This window comes from Podarcis bocagei (genome assembly GCF_964188305.1).
Source record: "Podarcis bocagei genome assembly, chromosome: 4".
NCBI lineage: Eukaryota > Metazoa > Chordata > Lepidosauria > Squamata > Lacertidae > Podarcis > Podarcis bocagei.
Window position 1 is genome coordinate 58,584,604 of NC_138128.1, and position 12,776 is coordinate 58,597,379.

Here is a 12,776-nt window from a genome sequence, read left to right on the forward strand (position 1 = left end):
AAGATACTGGGCTGATTAAAATGGTTTTCTAAGTATCCCCCCCCCAACTCTGGATCTTACTTGCTTACCCCAATCATAAAAAATGTTATCATCTAACAGCACCAGGTACATATATTTTCCATAGTTATTATTTATCACTAAATCAAAGATACTTGGCTGATTAAAATACTTTTCTAAGTTTTATTGCAAACTGAAACATATTTACCAACTCTAGTCTTAAACAAGAATCTTTGTTCTGCATTTTGTAGAGACATAAACATTTCTGCAATATTATGCTGCCATCACCTATATAATTGTGAAGTGGCCTCAGTCATCAGGAAAAACCATTTTGGACCACTTGGCAAGCTCCATCACAGTCATCTGCTAAGCCATTATACCAGGACCAAAACCAGGAGAAACTCATATCCAATATTCGACTCCACAACTTCCCCTTCCACCCCTCTCCACAGAGCACAAAATGCCCAGGCATAAATAACCAAGGAAGGAATAGTGAGGGTGTCCTTTTCTTAATACAGAATGCTGTAGTCAGGCATGCAAAGTGGATTCCATATTTATTGCTGAAATAGATCCCCATCATTTTAAAGATGACAAAAACAAACAAACATAGATGTAGATGACAGGTTACTAACCCCCACTTTGCGGGGCTGCAGCTTATATGGGAAAGAAAGAAGTTCAGAAGATCTACTGTGTTGCCCTAATACAGTACCCTATACACACACCCCAACTTGAGTCACACATTGTGGTTGTGGGACTCCTGTGGCCCTCTAGGTGTCGTTGACTACAATGTCCATCATCCCTGACCATTGACCATGTTTTCTGGGGCTGATGGGAGCTGGAGTCCAACAACAACTGGAAGCCCATGTGTATTAAAGTGCTCCTGTGCCATATATTTTTTGTCCTTTGGATTAGTTAAAAGGCAATATGAGAAAAGAACAAGAGCGATGCTCCTTGGAAAGTAGAACTGATTGAAATTGGCTCCCCAATTTCATTACCTGATTTGCAGATAGCAAGATGGAAGAATGTCTACAGAAATATAGATGCAGAATTTTCAAACAGTGTGTCATTTCTGAGTTCAGCTGAACTAATAATGAATGAAACTATATTGAATGAAACTATGTTGTTAGCTCTTACTGGAGGGTGAAGGATAAAATGGGCAGGACTGTCTTACCCATAGAGGCTAGTGGTGCGGGGTGCCAGGGCCCCAAGTTCTGGAGGGCACCAGGGAAGAGGTGGAGGCTGGACGCAGCACCTCCTGGCATCAGCTCGCCACCCTCACCGGCCTCCGCCATGCCGCACCGAAGCAGCACTGCGCCCAGAGCCTCTGTCTGCCGTGGCCACCGCAGCATGAAGTGGCCAGCTCAGCTGGGAGGCACCACATCCAGCCTCTGCCTCTTCCTCGCCGGAGAAACCGTCCTCCAGCCGCTGCCTGCCTCCTCCAGCCCTGCCGGCAGCACCGTCCTCCCTAAAAAAAACTGGGAAATGTGGGGGGGGGTGCCGGAGAGAGCTTTGCACCATGGCTTCCTTTGGCAATATTAAAATAATTTAAAATAATAAAGCTGGATCTACCACTGTGTCCTCTTAACAAGCTGTCAAATTGCTGGAGGAGATGTTGCTAAATAAGCTCCGGGGGGTGAAATTCTCCAACTGTTCAGGGGAGCCCAAAAAAGAAAATTATCACAAAGGTTATCATAAAATTATTTTCTAAGGAATTTCACCCCAGGTCTAGTACTAATGAGAATGTAGCTCAGGTGGCAAGCCAAGATAGATGTGGAGCTAGGAGGTGAACTGAGCTCTCACAGAGATAGCTGCTGTGGCACAAGCAGCTTTTGAATTTTGGAAGCAAGAATAGCAGGTTAAACAAATAAAGAAAAAAGCACCCAGCCTGCCTGAGGTCTCAGCTTTATTTATAAAATGTCAACCAAAGGACCGCAAACTGGTGGGATTTCAAGCTACTCTCTCTTCATGCCACTTCATAGTCAGTAAATTCTAGACAAACAGTATCAAACCAGTCAAAACAAGCCAGAAGCAGGACAGGGAAGCTTTGCTGTCTCCAGGGCATCCTGTCCTGGCTTCTGGGCAGTGAAGCTGCTCTCACCTTTACAAATGAAGCATTTCATAGATATTTAAAAAAACAAAGAACAAGACTCTTTTCCCCTTGGTGCTGCACGAAGCTCAAAACACTTAAGCTTGAATTGGAGCACATGTTCCAGAAAGTGATAGCCAGCCTTCATTTTTAAAATCCAAACAAGCACTTTTCCCTTTCAAGTTCTCAGCCTCCAGTATGTTTACTCTTACCTCTCCTCCCCACTTACACACAAACACACACATCTCGGCCTGGGATAACTGTTCTCTGCTTGCTTCCACATGCTGTCACTGTTCTCTTTCAGCAAGGGTGTCTCTTTGCCCATAAAATAGCCAAGGCTTGCAGATAGGGATCTGGAAAGTCGGGACACCCAGTTGCATAGCATCCTAACTGAATGAAGTCCCTGTTGAGAATTAACTGCTTATCCATAGGGGTTCCTTTTCAGACATCTACACTCAACATGTAACTGTCATGGATGGAGCTACTCTGAGCATGGGATATCATGAGAGGGCCCAGTCAGTGGAAAGTAGACATGCATCGGAAGAACCCTGCTGGATCAAACCAATGGTACCATCTAGTCCAGCATCCCATTTCCTACTCTGGAAAACCATGTGCACTTCAAACAGGAAGGCAGCAGTCCTCCCTCATGGTTCTTCTAAAGCAGGGGTCAGCAAAAAAATTCAGCAGGGTCCACTGTCCCACAGACCTTGTGGGGGGGCAGACTATATTTTGGGGGGGGGGGAATGAATTCATTCCTGTGCCCCACAAATAACCCAGAGATGCATTTTAAATAAAAGGGCACATTCTACTCATATAAAAACCCGCTGATTCCTGGACCATCCGCAGACCAGATTTAGAAGGCGACTGGGCCAGATCCAGCCCCCAGGCCATAGTTTGCCTACCCATGTTCTAAAGCAGCTGGACCTGGTGGCTGAATAGAGTCATCGTGACTAGCCACCATTTCCACAGACTTTTCCTCCATGGATTAGCCGATCCCCCTGTTGAGGTCATCCAAGCGGGCAGCTGTCACTGCATCATGTGCTTGTGATTTCCATCATTTAACTACACAGTGCATGAAGGACTTCCTTTTGCCTGTCCTGAATCTCCCATCATTCAGCATCATTGGATGATCCCAGTTCTAGTATTATGCGGGAGAGGAGTTTATGCCTCACCATGCATAATTGTGTAGTAAAAATCTTATCATGCACACAGACAATCACCCTTTTCTGAAACTAAAACATAGCCTGTCATAGTCTTTCCTTGTACGGCAGGTGCTCCTTCTCAACTTTACAATAACCTTCCTGAGACATGGTGACCAGAAATATGCACAGGATTCCAAATGTGGCCGCATAACAGACTGTCATATTTTCCAATCCTTTCAAAATAATCTCTGGCATAGAATTTACCCTTCAGGAAAACTTTGGAATTTCATCCTTCAGCTTTGCAGAGCCTTCCTTATAAACAACAACAGCCTGTTTTCCCAGAATGGCTGCTGAAGAGTCTCTGTTGCCTCTTATGATTGAATTGATAGTGCATCTTGAATGTACATCTTCATAAATTAACAGACTTAAAATCAGTTCCACTTATTAGACATGGATTCTAACTGGAAGAAATGTGATTGCAGATAGAAAATAAGAGTAAAACAAACAATGGAAGGGGTAATGGCATCCATGTGGAGAGCTATGGAAAGAGTACTAAACTAGCCAGCATTTCATTGGACCACTTCTTATCTGCACTACACACTGTGTTATGATTCAGCATAATGGCAGCAAGCAATGACATTGCAACTCAAAAGTGTACACAATCCTGAAAAATTTGTAAGTCTCAAGCTCTGTTGCTACTACCCTGCCACCTGTTGAGGTTGAAATCCTATGCACACTTACGAGAGAGTACAGTCCATTGAATATAGTAGGACTTACATCCAAGGAAACATTGCATTGCACATCTCAAACAGGCATCAGTCACAGAGTACAGGATGCATTACAGTTTGATGAGCTGCCTTTAGGGCAGCTGTGAAGGACCAGCAAGGTGAAAACTTCCTAAAGATGGAAGGGAACAAAGAAAGCCCAGGAAATGCAGGTCATGATAGCCTAATTGGCCTTTTCCTACTAGAGTGTTTTGGCTGTTTTTATTTTAGAATTATTGTGCTATTAATTAATCAACCTGATCATCACCCACTCTGAGCTGTCCAAGATAAGACCTGCTAACTACTAGGGCTATAAACCATATGTCCTATTTCTTTTCCCAGCAGTCTTACAATGCGTGCCATACTTAACATCACATGTGGCAGCACTTATGTAAAATTGCATGTTTAAAAAATAGCTCAGAAAGCTACAACAACAATGCTAACCTAAAATGCACTGAGATGAGTTTGACCCCTTTTGCTTCAGGAAATCGCTGGCACAGTCCCAAAGCTTTGTAAGCAAAAGCCTGAGGTTTTGCTGGTGTTTTCACACCCTTCCAGCACTCGACACAATCCAGCCCAAGTCAAGCACTTTGTGTCCGCTGAGTTCACTGGGAAAGAGTCAAACACACATTTAACTCTTCCATTAACATCAGTACTGTTATGTACTGAAGTTCTCACCCTGGGCCAGCAGGGGGATACTGTAGACAGTTATGCAAATGAAGGATCGAAAGTGACATTCAGTGATTGGATAGTTTGTATGCAAATGAAGGATCGAAAGTGACGTTCAGTGATTGGATAGTTTTAGAAAGTTGCAACAGTTACAATTGTTCTGGAGCTCTATATAAGCAGGCTGACTGAGCTCCTCAGCTCAGTTCTGTTCCAGCTGACAAATAAAGAGCTGCTTTGGAAGAATCGCTGTGTCATCTGATATGTTCGCCCCCAACCTAACAAGTACCAAAAAGAATATGCCTAACTTGGGCTGGATTTTGGCCTTTGATTCTTTCAAGGCATCAGAGACCTTAAGGATTCTTGTGCTGTAAGGCACGCCCATGGCTTGCTTGTATAAAATGTATGTGATAAAGATGAAGGGAAAACATGCTCATCTTAGCAACCACCAACATTATATCAAAATGAAAGCTAAATGCAAGCTAATTTCCCCTATGGGCTCAGCACCTGTTTTATGAGGCTTTGATCCTACATTTGTAATATTACTAATTTCCCTTTCTGATACCTTGACAACATGTTTGCTTAATCTGTTGATGCTATTCATTCTCAAATATAGGTAAATGATGACCTCATTACATATGTCCCATGATTTACTAAACAATTCTTTTAGCTGTTTATCTTTGCTAAAGCAGCAGCTGCACAATCAGGGTTCTCAAGCCACAAGTAGTCCTTGTCAAGAAATCCCTTAGAAATCTCCTTGGTCCTTTACCTGGTTTCTTGGCTCTTATGCTGCCCAGTGCAGATTTAGCTCAGAATGAACATCTGGGCTTAGAAACACCCTGCAAAGCCAGAGAAGAGCTCGCAGGAGTCCAGATTTGCAGGAATTCCAAAGGAAGATGCCCAAACCTCCAGAGTGATCAGATCTAATGATTTATCAAAGAAGGGTATAAACTTACAGCAAAGGGCTGAAGGATTCCTCCTCTACCCGGCTCACAGCATTCCATGGGGCAGACTCCACAGCAAGGAGATGGCTTGTCCACACCCACGTAAAGAAGCACACAATCTCTACAACACCAGGCAGGCTATGTCACATGGGAACACAGGTGACTGGTATTAACCATTACCTCCCCCTCTAGCTATGCCTATGAGCTTAGTGGTACACTTATGAGCTCAGTGCTACAGCTGCTACCAATTAGGTAGGGGTCACATACCTAATTTTAGTTTTGTCTCCTTCTGAATACTTGGGGTAGGCATAGGCAAATTCAGCCCTCCAAATGTTTAGGGACTACAACTCCCATCACCCCTAACTAACAGGACCAGTGGTCAGGGATGATGGGAATTGTGGTCTCAAAAACATCTGGAGGGCCAAGTTTGCCTTTGACTGACTTGGGGTAATACCACATGTGCAACTCAGCAATGCAGACTCTTGTACCAGCCCTGAAGAGCTGCTTCCAATCCATGTAGACAATACTGAGCTAGGTGGACTAGTAGTCTTCATACAGCTTATCAACTTCTTATGTTCTGTGGAACAAGTCTCTAGTTTCAAAAGCACATTTGCAGCACCATTTCAAGCAGTCTCCAGTGGCCATATCATCAAAAGCCTTCTTAAGATTGACTGCAAGCATCTTCTACAGATGCAACCCATGTTTTGTTTATGCCCCTGGCTCCCTTCCGAACACATAGAAAATGTCATAGAAAAGGCGCGACGTAATGCAGTATTCAGCTTGGTGTGCCAGGAGCTTGCTACAGTGTTCTGGCCCTCCCCAGCCAAGAATGGGACACTTCTGATAGTTAACTCTTTATTGACACAAAAAACACTTGAAGCAGCTTCCTTGGTGCTCTGAATACACACACACACTTCTAGCCTCTAAGAATCTGTCCACAAATCTAGGCCCTGGGGAGCAGTTGCAGCAACAAAGAGTCACCCCCTCCCATCCTTGCAAGTTTATATACCCACTCCTGATGGGTTACTTGCCCATAACCTGAGACTTTTCCTGCACAGAATTCACCATTGCTCTTCCTGCTTCAAGCCCCTCCTTATTCTAGGAGACAGTGGGGTGGGGGAAGGTGGGGAGACTACTGGCCCATATGTTGACTGAACAGCCTCTTCTCCTTCTGCCACATCTGGTGTGCTTTTCTCCATCTCAGACTGCCCTGAGTATCCCTTCTTCCCTGGCTCCTGTCTTGCAGGAAACATCAAACCCCATAAATCACTGGTCCCCTCTCCCGGGTCTATCTTCTGGTCCCTTGCCTCCGGCCCACACTCATCAGAGTCCTGTGAATCCCTGTCATACGGTGACTTATCCAGGAGACTTTTAAATTTATTTTTTACACTCGGTATCAAATTAACTTTTACATAAAACAGGATTGCTCTTTTTTATTAAGCAGGACCCCATATGATCAATGAGAGGTCAGGGAGTCTCTAGTTAAAAATGCTGATTAGCTTTAATTTTAAACTTGGATTGAACCAATGTTGAACCAGAAAATAACAACAACAAATTAATTAGGTTGCAGATGGAACAAACTGTGTCTTGTTTTTTTGGCTTCTTTTTCTCTGTTAATGGAAAGTGATAATCACCGTGCTTGATAATGTTAAAGAGATTTGAATGAATGCGCTGTTACTTTCATGGGTTTATTCCAGTTGCAACTTGTATGGTGGTAAATGAGAAGGCTCTCTTAATGAAATAATTAGAGTACAGTTTCTAAAATGGCAGAGCAATTGAGATCAGAATTAAAATAATCCTGTCAATTATGAACATTCTGTAATTTTGATAACTTAAAGGCATGTGGTTTTTAAAAAAACACAAACAAACTTTGGTATTCATCACAACAAAAAAGTTTATCTTCCTTAAGATGTCTCAGTTTAAGCAAGAATGAGAAAGACACAGATAGAGGAAGCTAGGTTTTGGGCTCTATGAGCATCTTAGGGTGCTGGATGTATCCCTATAGATTTGCATACTCTCCAACATTTCTACAATGAAAATAGGGACATCCCATTCTATAATGATAATTTTACTATTTATACCCCACACATCTTACGGGGTTGACCCAGCCACTCTGAACAGCTTCTAACATATATAAGAACGTAATAAAACATTAAACATTAAAAAAAACCTTCCTGATACAGGATTGCCTTCAGATGGCTCGTGGGTTGGATAGCTCCATACCCTCCAACATTTCTCCAATGAAAATAGGGACATTGAAAGGAAAGGTGGGACATTCCATTATCAAATCAGAAACCAGGATGGCTTCTCTAAATCAGGGACATCCCTGGAAAATAGGGACACTTGGAGGGTGTGGATCTGATGAGGGAGCAGTGGCTGTGTCTCCACCTACATTCTTCCTGTATACCATAAATATGGTAATTATTGAAAACACCATGCAAAGTGGTGATTTGCTGCCCAAGGGAATCAAATGTGCAGAAGCACTGTGCCCCTTGACATTTTTACTGCTCAAAGAAATAGATTGTTATGAGCTTAAGGTTTCTTGATTACCAAAGAATGGACAGCTAATATGTAGCAATGTATTTTAATAAAAGAACTCTACTGTTCATTGATTGCTAGGAAAATCTCTTCACTGATGCAGTTAGAGAGGGGCACATCCTTCAGCAATCTTGCTTTTTAAATAATCCAGTTTTGCAGTTTGAATAGAGAGAGAAACGAAGCGTTAAGATGCTTAGCAGAGGTTAACAAGAGTCTAGGGCAGGGTTTCCCAAACTTGAGCCTCCAGCTGATGTTTGACTACAACTCCCATAATCCCTAGTTAGCAGGAGCAGTGCTCAGGGATGGTGGGAATTGTAGTCCAAAAGCTAATGGAGACACAAGCTTGGGAAACCCTGGTCTAGAGCACTGGTTAAAACAGTGGCTCTCTGAAAATGTAATTCAGGATCAGCTATTTTGCTGCCTATTTTCAAGAGCCTATTTACTTCTATGCATTGCTTGTATATGTGTAATTACAATAAACGTTACAAAGATACCACAAACCTCCAGTATTTTCCCAAACAGAAACTGAACTCTGCAGCGTAGCCCCTGGATGTCTCACCACTGGGGAAAGCGGGTGGCAGCATGTTAGCACTGGTGCGAGATACATTGATTCTTTGAAGAGAACTGCAAGCTGCCAAATGATCAAAGATTAAGCAAATACTAGCACTCCTGAAAATAAGACTGTCAAGATAGCAGTTTCCAAGACAAACCAAACCAATTCTGGAGATACTAAATACCGCCCATACACAGAACAGGAACAAGCCTGAAGTCCCACTGTGAGGAGGTGAGAACCTCATTTGATCAACAGTTACAAAGGGTCAAAGCTGACTCATAGGCCCAGCTGCAAAGCACCCAGTTGGGGGTGGTTGAAGAGGTGGGTGAGCAGCTGGCAAGCTTTTGAGTGTGGATTATTGAGGTCAATTGCTAAGAATAAACAAACTGTCTCTGCCCTGGAGCTGGTCAGCATAAATAAGGATGAAAAGCAGGAGGAACAGCCTCAGGAACTGGAAAACTGCTGGGGAAAGACTGTGCCAAAGGAAAAGCAGAAAGGACACAGGTTAGAAGCCTGGAGGCACAGTCAAAGAGAAACTCAGTTTAGAAGCTCCGCCTTGTGTTCCCATGAAAGCGGATGGAATACGACTGGTACTTTCCTTTAACAGAATGGAAGGCAACATCTCAAGATGATGGTAAACCAGATTCTACCCCAAAACCCAGAGACAGACCCTATGAAAATGTCCCTATTTTCATGGGAGAAATGTTGGAGGGTATGGAGTTATCCAACCCCTGAGCCATCTGAAGGCAATCCGGTATATGAAAGTTGGGTTTTTTTAATGTTTAATGTTTTTATATTTTTCTATATGTTGGAAGCTGCCCATAGTGCTGGTGCAACCCAAAAAGATGAGTGGGATAAAAATAGTAAAATTATCATGATGGAATTGGACATCCAGTGCTTTTTTCTGGGGGTACGCAGGGGTACCCCTAAACAATTTGTGAAACTAAGTTTGGCCTCATTGAGGGGCAGTATTTCAATATGAGTAGGAAAATGAGAGTACCCCTCAATAATTTTTTAGAAAAAAAGCACTGGGGACACCCCTATTTTCATTGGAGGAATTTTAGAGCAGCGGCGGAGGAAGCCACTCGGGCGCCTGGGGCGGCGCGCCCAGGGGTGGGGCAAGCCGCCCATAGGGATGGGGTGCACCACAGGGCCTCCAGAGTCTGCCTGCCTCCTCCCACTCAGCAGCCCTGGGGAGGAGGCAGCAGGCAGACTGTTTGGGCAACACGGAGCCTGTGCGCGCCCAAGCCACTGCGTCTCTTCCTGGAGAGACGTGTGGCTCAGACACGCTGCAGGCCCCACGGTGAGTGCCACCCAGCATTTTGTCACCCCCCTCAGTGGTGACACACACCCTTCCTCCGCCCCTGTGTTGGAGGGCATACAGAGACTGCTGATAGATAGATAGGGATTAACAAAAGGAACCCGAATCCAGATCAAATGTCACTGTTGAGGGTCCAAGAAGTCTTTGAAATTATGTGGTTGCTTGTTCTAAACTGTGTGGCACAACCCAGTGAAAAGAACACCTTCATATGAGGTATCACTTCTGTTGCAATGGAATTCACTTTTAATGACCTGCCATTAATGACCTGTCATTTGGTCTATTCTAACTTTCTGATATTTTTCTTCTGCCTTATTTCGAACCACTCTGCTCAACAGTATAAATTAGACAGCCATGTTTCCACCTTAATGTGTAATTCTGTCCTATGTACAGCTACTTTAAGGGCATAGGCCTTGGTTGCAAAAGCAGGCTTGTGCCTCAGTACCTCTTTTTATAGGAAATGATGCAGTGCCAGAAATGCACAGATAATGTTTATAAGCCAATTTTACACGGATATTATTGAATTAACTGTTCCATGAAGCAGCATTCTATGACAAACCGTTCTGCATGCTGGATTTCTCAGGTACATTTCCTTCAGTGTGGGCTAAAATAATGATGTCTCTCAGACATTGTTACTTGAATGCTAACAGCTCTTCCCCCCCCCCCCCGGCCCCCGCCACCTTGAAATCATTTTTACATTCTTCTCAAGGAAAATGTGAGATGCTCCACTGAAATAAAGGCATTTGCCCATTCAGAACCACTCAGTGACATTACCGCTCATACATGCATTCCAAGGGTCTCTTCTTCAGGGCTTTAATGAGGCATTGCCGAATATGCTGTATGTTTACAAAAGGCCTAATAGATAATGACTTTAAAAAATGCAGAAGTGCAGCTGCCAGCGCAAACGGCCATAACACCAATTATCTCAGCAGCGCTTAGTCATTATGTTGATTCAAAGGCAAAACTGATCCAGTGGGTGGTTTTCTTCTCTTGTGTGGGGGACTGGGGGAAATGGATGAGTTCCTCTCTCCTTATTCCCCAGATTCTTTGTATTTCCTATTAGATCTTTCCCTAGCTGGATACACTATTAATTCCCGGGCAAGTTCTCAGAGGAGGTTTTAGACAGATAAAAACAGACAATAGGGATATAAAAACAAATATGGTCTCCCACCAATACTTAGCGGGGTAATGATCACATGCATTATGCTAGGAGCATGCTAACTTCCAATAACACAAACCATATGGGTATCACTCTCTGCATGAAGTTCTTTCTGCTAAGCAGCTTTCATGCAGTTCAGTGGGTGGGGGGGGACATTCTGTTCAAACTTCCTAGGAGTCACTTTAAACAAAAGATTTATCATGTGCCTTGGCACCCATATCGCCATAGGCATGAAAATATTATTAGCAGTCAAATGGAATTTGTGCAGCCCCTAATGACCATAGATATGCAAGTGTTTCCCAGAACTGTGCTTTCTTGAGCACCAAGTAGGAAATCAATGCTTTCAAACACCTGTCAATAGCCACGATCCAAAAAAAAACCCTCCAAAAAGTATGATAAAGTGTATGACAGATTATTATGAAAACCTATTTTGGGGTATCTCTGATAAATTATTATATAGGGACAGGCTAATCCAGTTTTTGCTTTTTTTCTAAAAACAAAAACCTGAAAATTGAAATATGTATTTTGGGAATTATTTTCTAAAAACATACACATTTTTTAACCTATTTTCTCTCCACTTATGCGTTTCTAAATATATTTTATCCTAAAGTATGAATATTGTGACACATTTTTGGTCTTTTTTTTGAGCCAAAAACCGCATCACAAAATTCAAAATAGTGCAAAATCTAAAAGGAAATGATGTTCCATTCCACAAACTATAGCATAATCCTAAAGACTTCTGCTCATAAGTAAGCCCTATGTAAGAAGTGTTAGGACTGCAGTGTGGCTCAGGTCAGTTCATACTGGAATCTGCAAAAATGGAATCCCTCAGGTATGCTCATTACGATACAACTAGAAGTATTCAGAAATGAGTTATAGAACTAATTTATTGTGCAGTTGTACTTTTGTATTTTTCAATGCATAAAAAGATATTTCATCACAAATATATTTTTGTATAGAACAGATTGATTTTGTAATTCAGTTCCAGGACGACTTCCAGCTGTACAGCAATTTATCAGAGAGATATCCTAAATTAGTGCCTGTAGTATTTTAATTTATCAAAGAAATGTGTAAACACATTCACCATCTATCACTTGTCCATTTTTCGTCAACAAACTAAAAATGAAAAAAACATAATTCCTTCGGTCTGGAATTCCATGTCAGAACTGTCTCACATATCTCAGAAGTAAATAGGAAGCCTCTTACACCAGGAATAGATCAGCTGATTCATCTGCCGATGGCCACAGCATCTATTGCTACCTGTCAAACATATGTCACAGCTGGAAGACATTAGATAGATGAAAAGCACAGATATGTTTAGAGTCCTATGACGGAGAGACATTCATACTGAAAGGAAATGGAATAGTGACATGAGTTTAAACTCTCCCCAGGATAGCAAGTAACACTTCCAAAGGAAAAAAAAGAAAACCAGTGGTGTACATTTACCAGAGATATATGTTTGCATTACAAGTTAAATAGCAGCACTTAAAAAAATAAATCTGGCCTAGAGGGTCGTTTCAATGAGAAAAATGCTCTCGCAAGTAGACATTCTGTGTTTTCTAAGGCATGAAATCGGTGCAGTGTTAAGAAAAACTGTGTGCTTGAACTG